The sequence below is a fragment of the Dipteris shenzhenensis genome, unplaced genomic scaffold (assembly GCF_047967505.1).
Source record: "Dipteris shenzhenensis isolate YYH24624 ecotype China unplaced genomic scaffold, Dip_SZ_1.0 scaf0541, whole genome shotgun sequence".
NCBI lineage: Eukaryota > Viridiplantae > Streptophyta > Polypodiopsida > Gleicheniales > Dipteridaceae > Dipteris > Dipteris shenzhenensis.
The window spans coordinates 1,002,037-1,014,121 of NW_028239847.1; the positions used below are offsets into that span (position 1 = coordinate 1,002,037).

The 12,085-nt window shown below is 44.0% G+C and overlaps 1 long non-coding RNA gene across 2 annotated transcripts in view; it reads right to left on the minus strand.

Annotated features, from left to right (window-relative positions):
- Window positions 1-606: 606 nt before the first annotated feature.
- The window catches only part of LOC147878133 (uncharacterized), a 28,178-nt gene continuing 16,699 nt past the window's right edge, over window positions 607-12,085 (minus strand). The window contains exons 2-3 of one of the 2 annotated variants that reach the window (XR_015540754.1): window positions 10,256-10,425; window positions 607-760 (exon numbers count right to left, since the gene is read on the minus strand). This is a non-coding gene — a long non-coding RNA (uncharacterized LOC147878133). Of the gene's footprint in view, window positions 761-9,745; window positions 10,106-10,255; window positions 10,426-12,085 lie in introns of those variants that run through there. The other variant, XR_015540753.1, reaches the window with a different exon arrangement.

Below are 12,085 nucleotides of genomic sequence, written 5' to 3' on the forward strand. Positions count from 1 at the left end.
TTGTGTTCAGACCCACCCTCATTGTCTCTTCCACCCATTGGATTTTATCTCTTTCCTCATGTCTGAGTTGAATTAATATGTGTATGATCTCACTTCTTTGATAATATCTCTACTGCACAGTAGTCATAGCTTCTTCACGGTCTAAAACCCAAGGAAATACATCTCACACTTTAACATGCACTAATCATTGAGATATTCATAACCACGATATATAACAATATTACATAGGCAATGACCACCAACATACTAAGAAACCATAACAACAATTATATTACACAATGGGTGCTGAATTGAAATTCTTTACATGACTCATCATAAAGTAAAACGAATTCTGTCATCAAAAGCTATATTTCAATAGAAGCTTGTATTTCAAATCTAGCATCACCAACATAAATCTTAAGCCTAGTTTTGTGTTTCATGAAAACTAAGGACTTTGGAGCTAGAAGAGAGAATAGATGGTTGTTGCCAACCTGGACTAAGAAGCACCTTAAACAAAGCCAAAAATGAGCTAGAATCTCAAAATAATCTTACTAATACAAAACTTTGCAATAATTTAATCAAGCACAAATCATAAAAATTCTATAAGGATGGTGGAGTGTTCGAACAATCAATGGATGAACATGAGCACACACAGATAAAATATAACAAACAAGATAAGCATCACTGATTTTGGAATATTCTATCTTACATTTGGCTGAAGTCGTCCCAGCAGTTCAGCAGCTAATTTTCGAACATCATAAGACTCTAAATGGCCACAGCCCTGCAAAGGCCAAGCCACGGCCGGCATAGCACATGATTTTACACAAGACCACAAACATGATCTTTTGGCATCATAAGAACCGCCTCATTAACTAAACAAAGCAGAACATTTAAAGAATTAAAGAAAAGATATTCAACACATCAACACTCGTGAGAAGGCTCCTAAACTTGTTAACGTAACTACCACTAGCTTATGCCTAACACATCCTAATTCTGAATAAGCCATCACTAATACTTGAGAAAAGGTCGTGTTCCAATAAAACGAATAAAACCCTATAGGATGAAGAGGCATAAGCAAGTAATTCTGTACATATGTATGAAATAGACATGCATGCATGTATGTATGTATGTATGTATGCATGCATGCAAGTAAATGTATAGTATGTTGAAGAAAGTGCAAACCTTGGTAGTCGTTTAGTTATCATGCAACAAAGGGGTTAGTAAGTTGTGGGCACATGGCAGATTGCATGGGCTGCATGATAGAGGTTTGTGTTCACAGCGAGATTCTCTGATTTATCAATCATCGGCTGGCATTTCAACCTTCCTTCTGCGATTTTCTGCTGATGATTAACACCTGCGGCTGTTCCAAGTTCCATATAGATGGCATGTTGGAATATGGAAGCAAGAACTAGAAACTAGAAATGAAATAACAAGATTGAAAGACAAGAAATACCTTGAGAAGAGTGTAGACAAGACACAAGCTAGACAGGTAGATTGCAATGATGTGACCCATGAATATATGGGCCAAAGTACAAGACATAAAGCAAGAGTGCTTATGGGATAATTGTAGAAGTGCCACATGGCACACAGTCAAGACATAAAGACTAGACTAGACTTAGACAAATGTAGACTAGGAAATAGTACACTTAGTGTGCACTTATCTCCAACACCCTCCTTAAGTGGACACTAGGAGTAAGACAGAAAGACAAGACTAGAAGACAGACATAAAGACTGATAGACTGAGAGACAAGATAGAAGACATGACAGACAAAGATCCTGAGACACCCCTCCTCAAGTGATATCCTCATATGGGTCCACAAGGGTAGGGACAAGATGGATCTAAAACAAAACATAGTCAGATTAAAAGACATATAGATAAGACTAGATAGACAGAAGACTGACTGTAGTCAAACAGAAAGACCAAGACACTAGAACCCCTTGACCTACATCATCGGTGGTCAAGGTGGTAGACAAGACATAGAAGTAATCAGAAAGCCCACTTCTCATCATATGAGGAAGGAACAACAGGATCTGTTGATGGAGATGCTACAGCAACATGGGCTGAGGTAGATGCAGGGGCTGATGTAGAGGGTTTGGAGTAGCAGTCCCTCTCCCGGTGATTATCACGGCCACAAATGGTGCATGGATGAGCCTTGAAACAGTCCTTCTCCATATGATTAGTTTTGCCACAATGGGTGCAAGGCTTTCTTACCTTAGAACTTCCTTTCTTTGCTAAAAATGCAGTGTCAGTTACCTTTCGTTGTTGAGTTCTTTCTTCCTCTTGGAGAGCATTGATGATACCCTCAAGAGAAGGATTATTATGATACTTGAAGGTAGTGACAAGAGTAGCATAGGTGTCAGGTAAGCTTTTGAGAAGCACAGCAATAGCAATATCTTCGGAGATGGGAGACTTGACTGACGCAAGCTGAACCATAAGACTGCGAAGATAATTGACATGAGAGGCTATAGTAGCTCCTTCCTGCATATGTAGATCAAAGAATGAGATCGTAAGTGCAATCTTAGAGTTTTTAGATCTGGGTCCAAAAAGGGTATCCAAAGTGATCCATGCTTGAGAAGCAAACTGTATGTCGGTGAATGTAATCATCTCCAAGACCGAGCAAGATGATAGCATAGACTTTGTCGTTTTTGGCATTGGGAACATAAGTGACAACTTGCTCAACGTCGGACTCTTCGGGAGCAGCACGGTGAACAATGTCCCAAAGACCTTCTTTCATAAGATGGCACTTGATTTTGATTTGCCAAGTATGAAAGTTGGACCCATTGAATTTGTCGATAGATATGAGAGAATGAGAGGAAGATGCCATGTGGGAAGGTCTTACCTCTTGCTAGGATGCAAGGGCAGTGTCTATTCCCTTACAATATTGCAAAAATAAATGAAAGGAGAGATCCAAGAAGCCGGTTCTCTCACCACTTTGTCAAGGCCATAGCATATGACAGCCCATCGAAGTAGGAGAAACCAGCAAAAAAGAGAGACCGCTCAACAAACTGAAAGAGGCAAAGCACAGTACCTTAATCCCAGGCAGAGGCAGAGGTGCAAAAAGGGGCGCAGTCCAGGAGGTCGAACAGATGACACAGATCTCCGTGAAGATGGAGCAGATCTCGAACAGCAGCTGGAGAAGTGCGGCCTGTGCAGGTACGGATTCTGTACAGTTGTACGAAACTGCACGGACAGCAGAGTACGGAGTACGGACGGCATGCGGACGACAAGGTATGGAGTACGGCGTACGGACGGCGCTGATCTGTACGGACAGCATGTACGGATTCCGTACAGTCGTACGGAGTGTACGGACACTCTTGTACGTTGATGCAAGAGCGGGTGCAGGAGCGGGAGCTGATGGGCGCAGATCTGTGGCTGAACTACGCAGATCTAGCGCTCAGATCTGGCAGAAATGGTGCGCAAATCTGGAGCGAAGATCTGGCGCAGATCTGGAGCGGAAATACACAGATCTGGCGCGCAGATCTGGTGCGCAATGGCGGGTGAGAAAGAGGCGGGCAGATCTGCAGCGGGGGAGAAATCTGAGAAGAGGCAGACTGAGGGGAGAGAAGAGGGATCAACCTAGCTCTGATACCATGTTGGAATATGGAAGCAAGAACTAGAAACTAGAAATGAAATAACAAGATTGAAAGACAAGAAATACCTTGAGAAGAGTGTAGACAAGACACAAGCTAGACAGGTAGATTGCAATGATGTGACCCATGAATATATGGGCCAAAGTACAAGACATAAAGCAAGAGTGCTTATGGGATAATTGTAGAAGTGCCACATGGCACACACTCAAGACATAAAGACTAGACTAGACTTAGACAAATGTAGACTAGGAAATAGTACACTTAGTGTGCACTTATCTCCAACATGGCATGCTGCCATTGTAAGTTTGATCACACTAGTCTTCATAATCTAACACTCCAACAAGCCCAGTAGAGATCAGGAGCTTCCGTCTTGGAGTCGTTGTTAGCTTTCCTTTGCAATATAGAACTCTTTAGCGCTTTGCATGAGTTGTCTCCTTCTTTCTTTCACTTCAGCTTCTAGTATCTAAGTCATTTTTCTATTATTTTATGAGGTAGCATCTATGCTTGTATGTATATATAAAGGCATTGATCTATCCATCCGTGCATTGCATGCATTCATCATCCTTCCCTCTCTCCAGGCCTCAATGTGCCAGTCCATCACCGTGCACACAATCTAGCAAGGATGGCTGGGAGGCAGATCCTGTCTTGAACATTGAAATATCATGTGATCATTCCTCATGGGGTGCACCAAAAAACCAATATCCAAGGCGCTCCTAAATCCAAGCATCTGTAGGTCGTTTCTGCTCTTCCCTCCGAACGGCTACCAACGGTCGACAAATCCCAAACTCTTGTCTCAAAATCTCTTGCCTTCTGGCACTAGCGACTAAGTGATAGAAGTCACTAATAACATAGAGGGTTGCTACCACATGGGAAGCGGAACTGCCATGGTGAGGTCCTCCTCTGAATATAAGGCATCCGAAATCCTGAGACTAGCAGGGCGACCTCTCCTATGAGGCTCGGAGATCATCTAAACCACAGAAAAGTGGTCTAGGGTAGCAGCCCCAGTAGAAATGCATATCGCACCACCTCTATCCAAAGCCCAATCGTCAACATAGAATTTGTCAATGCGTGCATGAATTGGCATCTAAGGTCTCCTGTTCAACTAGGAAAACTGGAGAGACTGTGACGAGTGTAAAGACACCATCCAAACCAAACATCTCTGCCACTGAACTGAACAAAAAGGCATCCTAGGCTGCTCTCTCCAAAGAGTGAGTACCTCTTTCTCTACCCCCCTTCTCGTCATAAGGCAACTCCACCATGTTGAAGTCAACTCCGATGATCCATGAATCTACAATGGGGGCCCAAGAGATTGGTTTCTTTCATAAAAGGACACAATCCCCTCGATCGTTAGGGGCATAAAGGTTGAGAAAACCAACCTTATGTCCCCTAATTAAAAAAATGACCCACTGAGCTCTGGAGGGAATGATGATACCGTGTCCAACCACTAGGGAGAGAATAGAGTTTGAGACTGAAATGCATGTCCCACCCCAGGCAAGTGACCAGAATGCGTGACCTAAAAGCAATTTACCTGAGTTAGCACAATCTCTGGCATCTAGCTTGTGTTCCTGAATAAAAAGAATGTCAATGGAGTCCCCCGTAACACCTGGATGGAGTTGAGTACGGATAAGCTACTTATGCCGGCGATGTGGTATGCCACCAAGGCCATGTATGTTCCAACTAACAATGCTCATTGGCGGGAGGAAGTAGCATGGAATGCCTTGCCCTGCCTAGTAGTAGAAACAAACCCCTCGATGGGGGAAGACCTCTTGCTCGAAGAGCGAGGAAGAGAGCCAAGTGGAGGAAAATGTATGGGTGAAAGAACTCGTCCACCTGAGAAGGAAGCCACCTTGGGATCAAAAGGAATACCAACCATTGCCTCACCAAAGGTAGAATGCACGAATTCCTCATCAGGAAAGTCCACTAGATCTGCAAGGGACAAAAAGGAGAGACGGGGGGTTTGAGATAGGTACGTTCAAGTATGGGCTGCTAGAAGTGTCATCGTTGGGATGTGTGTTGTTTTTTCCCTGTGTCTTTCCCCTAGGGGATTGTTGATTGGGGACGGTTCTATAACGACTTAGTGTTGGACAGTGGTTGTCTCTGCGAGTTCCTCCACATGGACTTCGTGGTATGGAAGGATAGACATGTTGTGTATTGATTTCGAGTGGCCTCGGCCGCTTGATTCAACGTGAACGATCCTGAGAGATGGAGACGACTTGCTGTTTTCATATGAAGAGTCATGGATTAAGACGATTTTTATTCCTAGATCCTCCTTCAGGCTGAGTGTTGATGTTGTGGAGGTGTTCCTTGCTGTGGTAGGCTGACGGAAAATTCTAGGAAGATGGCCGTTTTTCCTGATAGAGCTAGGCAACCCAATCTAGGATAATTTCTGCCTATATAAACAATATGAGGCGCTCGCTTCCGTCTTGACGTTCAGCTTTATCTCAGCCTCCCCCTTGACATTTTGCGCTCCATCATTGCTGATTCAGCCACATCATCTCCATCCCTTTTGACTTCCCTATTGCTTTGCCTACTTTCAGCCATCCTTCCCTTCACTTGCAACGATCTTCCTCTCTCCTCTACTACTTCTACGCACAAGATATCAGTTATGGCTGAAAGTTTCACAAGCTAGGGAGCAGCTTCACCTTGAGCAAGCTCAAAGACGGGTTGAGAATGATAACATGGAAGGATTTGATGCAAACTTGGATAGATTTACTACCCAATATGATGTGATAAACCAATCAGATGAGGTGGCACAGCTGCTGCAGAATTTCCAAGCATTGTTCAAGAAGCAAATCCAAGACATCGAGGGACTCATTACCACAATTGAGATGAGACAACAATCCCAAAGCCATTCAATGATAATGTTGCACACTGCGGTTGCTGGCTTGACAACCGGTACGTTAGAAAGTGGGACGAATGTAGCTTTGGCAATGATCCTTTTGCAAGGGAAAAGAAAGATCGCACGCCTAAAAGCATGGAGACTTGGTTAAATCAATGTGGCAAGTACACTTCTCCTTTCATGCCTTCTCTCATGCGCATAACATTCAAATGGCCCAAGATTTGTTGAAGGGTAAATCCTTACTGTGATGGCATGAACTTAAAAATAAACCAATAAGGTGGGAAGAATTCCAAGTAGTCTTCAAATCTGAAATTCTTAACTCTGAGGATGAGGTTGTTGTATATCCGCGGAGTCCTAGTGTGAGTAGAGTCATGTGTCCTACAGTTGTGTGGGTGTGAAGTGTCCTAAAGTCAACTTATCCTTTGGGTGGTTCTAGGGTCATTTGACCTTAGATTTGATTCCTTTTGTGTGTGACATCACATGTGAGGTCAGGAGATATTCCTCCACTGACCTCACCTATGATGCAATGAGTGAGGCTTGCCCAGCTTATAAATGAGCATTGTACTTGCAGGATCTTATCAATCACATCAGTGACTTTTGCTTTGGGGAATAGCATCTTTAGTTGAGCCTTATCTTATTGGAGCCTTTTCATTAGTTGGCATGCTTTACCCTAAAGCCTAGGACAGTTTGGCAATCCTGCTGGGGAGGGGCTGAGTTCTTACTCCCCCTCCCCAAATTCCTTATCCTCTTCATTTCCCCTCTACCTTGTGCTGGTCGACCTTACCCTCCACCTCTCCCTCTCCACCTCAGCCTTCTATTCCCACCTTATCCTCCCGTACGTTTGGTGATGCTGCAGCAGGGTGGGCAGGAGCAGCCCTTCCCCCTTTTTGATTTTATGATATGGTAATAGGGTCACCCTTGCTTTTGCTCAGGCAAAGGGGCTAGGAGGGCGAGATCTACGTGCTTGTATTAGAGGGGTTGGGAAGGCACAGCCCCCCTTTGTTGCTGTAACATAAGGACTGCGGGGGCAGGAGCTTGTCTTGGTTCACTGTTGAGCACACAGGTCTGCGGTGAATTACCCCTCAGGCTGTTGTAAGCGCTTGGGGCTGTGGGGATAGGAGCACCCCTCCCCTTGTGGTTACAGCAAGGCTGTGGAGGCAGGAGCATAGAAGCCTTGATTCACTTGAGCCTCAGGAGTCAATGGAGCGGTGTACAGGCACCTCTTTGGCAGCTCGTGGGAGACTTATATCCTTCATGAGGACATGGGACTGCTCTTTATTTTTTCACTTGACCCCTTTTGGGATGTCATGGCATTTTAGACCACCTCCATGGCTTTTTTGCCACATTGTTGAGGCTAGGGATAGAGTACTTTCTCTCCCACCTGTTGTATGATCTGTTTTGAATGGAATATATCACTCTTTTATTTATTTGATTCACTTGAGCCAGCTCCTCCAGCATCAAGAAGCATTGGCTGATGCCTGCAATCTCAGCATAGCTGGCCTTGCATCCGCTCAATTCCAGCTTCATCAGACAGTCGCAGCTGCGAGGTAGGATAAGATGCAGTCATAGAATCAATTCATTGAGCCTAGAGATGAAGCAAGAATCGTCGATGCACTGCTAGAGCTCCAGATCCTTCAGGTGACGTAGGAGAGAGTCCCCCCTCCACCCCCCTCTTCCCGCGCGCCCTTCTTCTTCTTCTGGTGGCAACGGTGGAAAGGCAGCTGGGAATCACCTTGAATGGACTAAAACCAGTTGTACAATGTTTGGCTCTAATATAGATAGATGATTATTTTACCTATTTTAAAGTTATTTTATGTTAATTGCACATTATCTTGTTTAGGCTTTGTTCTTTGAAACACCAACACACAATTGGAAGTAATTTGTTTCAACTATGAACCAGTGTATGCTTTGGTCATCGTGGACTTTATTTGCACTTGTTTGTAGCTTTATTGTTTGCATTGCACATGTTTGATGCTAGTCGTGCATACTTCTATTTGCAAGCCTTGCCTGCAATTATTTTACCACACTTGGTTATATTCTGTTTGTGCAATTTTGAACCTGAGCTATGACTTGGCACTACAAATTTGAAGGGTTTTTCTTCCCTCTGTCAAGGCTTGCAGGGGTTCCCTCTAGGGGTTCCAATACCCTTGCCAAGTTATGCGTCGACTTGCTTGAAGATTGCTCAATTGGGTCTTTACCAGTCTAACAAGATGGCTCTGATACCATGAGAAGAATGGGACAGAGGCTCCTAGACCGTGATGCCCTAAAACATACAGATAATCAAATGCGAACATGCACACGCGCACACACACAATTGTTAGGAGTGTGAAAATGCTGATCGCTAGCTGTAGGACTCTCTTGAACAAGAGAGATGAATTCAAGCAACTGAATACTCTAGCCTGACAGTGTCCCACATCACGAAGTCACGTAAGATTGACCAATAGAATGGTGCTATGTTGGCACATGCCACCTAATGTGGCCCCTGCGAAATCTGTAATCCTGCCAATGATAAACAATCATAGAACGTTCTACCAAGCTGGATGTATGTGGGAGTATGCCACCCAATGTGGCCCTTCAAAAGCTTTAAGCTTGCCAATTACAAACAGTCGCAATATGTTCTACCGACGCCCTAAGGTCTAACCTACAACTCTAAGAGCCAGGATAATCCCAACCATCTAATCACTCCAAGATGAATTAAATCCATTAACTCTATAGTTCATCACTCACTTTTCCAATATTGCCAGTCAATTTTCCAACTCATGTCCAAGTACTAGCAGGTGAACCGGCAACGGTATTGCCCTTGAATCTTGTAGTATTTAGGGCATCTCAGCAACGCATCCCCTCCATCTCCACCTTACGGATGTGGGTGCATAGTCTGGAATCTCTGTTGTGTCATGTGGCTGCAATCTCATGCCTTGCGTCCATCCAAGACCAACGAGGTCCGAAGCTGACCCATGACGATCCGTACTATGTGAGAAAGGTGGATTTACACATGCCTAATCAAAATCATCCTTGCTCAAGTAGAGGAAATGCTCTTTGTAGAAGGCCATTTTGGTGGCATCTAGCTGTGGTGGGGATATCCATGTTTGCTTAAAGTATACCCACCAAAGGTCATCCATATAGTTGTCTTTTTCTTGTTTGTATTGGGGGAGCTGTTGACAGGGATCGGAACATCAAGTGTCTCCAAGATCAAAAGGCAAAGAAGCAATCCCTCATTAGGCCCGTCCCCATATCCCCATCACAAACACTAGGTGGTAGACACAGCCAGAAAAAAGGCTTGAAAGCAAACATGTTAGCATCATCTGCAAAGATCCAAGGTCAAAAAGATTGCGCTGTTTATCAATTAAGAATGAAAGGAGAGGGACATTGGACTGCTAAATTAGTCTGGCCATTGGTAAAAGCAAACTGAGACGGTCTGGGTGAGGACCATCCCGGACGCAGGGAGGCCAAAGGGATCTGAAAGGTGCAAACTTTATGACAGAGAAAGGAATAGCCAGAATTGCAGATAGGGGAGGACCACAGTGCAGCACTGAGAAGAAAGGGAGCTGGCAGCAGCTTTGACAGTGAATTTGCAACCTAGCCAAGTTAAGTCATGAACACAGGTTTGCAGTTGTGGATTGTATTGTAACTAGAATTGCCTGTCGATCAGAAATTGTGTAATGCATGTCTCTTCAATCAAGCTTCGGCCCATGGTCCCTGTGGTGAGAATTGTGTATTGTCAAAATATAATCCAAAACAGTTCAGCCGGTGACTCCTGTCTAATAAATGAGACTAAAGAAGCACAAACCTGTGAACAATACCGTCAACTTCATGAAATACTAGCGTTCTGAGACATATAAGAGATACCTGATTTTAGCCCATAAAGCTCTTTGCAGCTTGCATCATCAAACGACTTCAAGGGAAGAACTCTTAAAACTAGCAATGGGCTTAATCACTGAAAAATGACATTGTCTAAACTTTGTCCTGGTTGACCTAAGTCTCCTTTCCCAAGGTTTTGAACCAAATCTTGACTCAACCTGTGAAACAATAAGAAAGAAAAATAGAGAAAAGCCATCATTACAGCTTCTAGCCTTCATGTCGTATGTAATAATTTGACACAATAAAAAGCATCCTGCATCAAAAGACAACTTCAGTGCTGCCCAAAAAAATCAATGTATATGTGGTCACAAGAGAACTTAGTGAAAATGGCACACCAAATGTCCTTCGAAATGAGAATAACATGAGACGAGACTCCAAACTATTAGACTATGCCGCAAAAAAAAGGTTCATGCACATACAGTTATGCGAAGAAGGGATATTCCTCTCTAATTACTGTGTCATAGATAAACGCTTGAAACATTACCAAGCAGAAATACTTGCCCTAATCATATACAACCCAAACGTATTCTGCTCTATTACCATAGCTTTGAGTTAGAGTAGCATGGCTGGGAAAAGGTAGGTTCCCATGGCAGCAACTCTACACTACGCCACAATTTCATTCTCAAAGCAACCATTGACGAGAACATGCTATCACTTGTGGATTTGAACTAAGGTATTAAACACCATGACTCAACAAATAGTATATTATTGCTCTATGGATTTCAGCAAGGTTTTTGACATCATGCCTCACTCTTGCCTCATCAAGAGGAGAGGAGCTATAGATACTAAGGAAGACCATCTACCTTTCCAAAAGGATATTATTACAACACTAATACTGTGGGGGTGTTTTTTAATTTAAAGTTGGTGATGTTTTTTTTTAAATCCTTTTGTCATTTGACTGGGCACTTTCTTTATAGGACAACAAGTGCTGACATATGTAGAGAAGTTGGTCACTGAGTACTAAAAAAGGATATCAAGAGAACTAAACAAAGGCTTTTAGTTCAAAACAAGGCAGCCCTTTGCACTTCAAAACTGCCTAGTGATCTTCTGCCCCGGCTATGCCGAAAACTAGAAAGAAGATCCAAGCTAAAACTACCTTCTAATTCCCAACGCATTAAAAAACCACTTGCTTTGGAGCCTCTCAAAGGGCCAAACATTCAACAGAAGCGGTTCACTTTCGGTGGGTCACCAGTTGAGATCGTATCCTCATACACTTACTTGGGGGTCATCTTCTCCGGCCCGCCGTTCTTCACGATGAGACCAGCGATGCAGGCCAGATTGAGTAGGGGATACGCCTCACTGGCTCGGCTAGAGAGACAATGCTTCCACTCCCACTTCCACGACCCTCGGACCAAGGCTCTTCTCTTCGAATCCTTGGTCCGACCAGCCGGTATGTATGGCAGCCCTTGTTGGGGACCTCACATGTAAGAGATAGAGTGGACACAGGTGGAGCGCCTGCAGATCCTCATGCCCTCACAGATGATCCGGGGGAAACCATCTGTACCACATCACATCATTCAGGCCGAGTTTGGTGCTTCTCCACTCCAGCTAGACGCAGCCTTTCAGACCGTCACATATCTACACCGGGTTAGATCATATGGGGACTGCACATCAGGGAGACAGAGGTTGCCATGGGGTCATTAAACTCCCCAACCAATGACCACTGTATAGTCTCTTAGTTTTATAACCCAAGGTAGCCCCTAGTAGGAATACTGGCATCAACTGGTGCAATCAGCTTTAGCCTAGTGTCCTAAGTGTATGTCTTAAGTGGACTAGTACATGAATAGTAAGTGCTGATTGGGTAGAGGGTGGGCACGA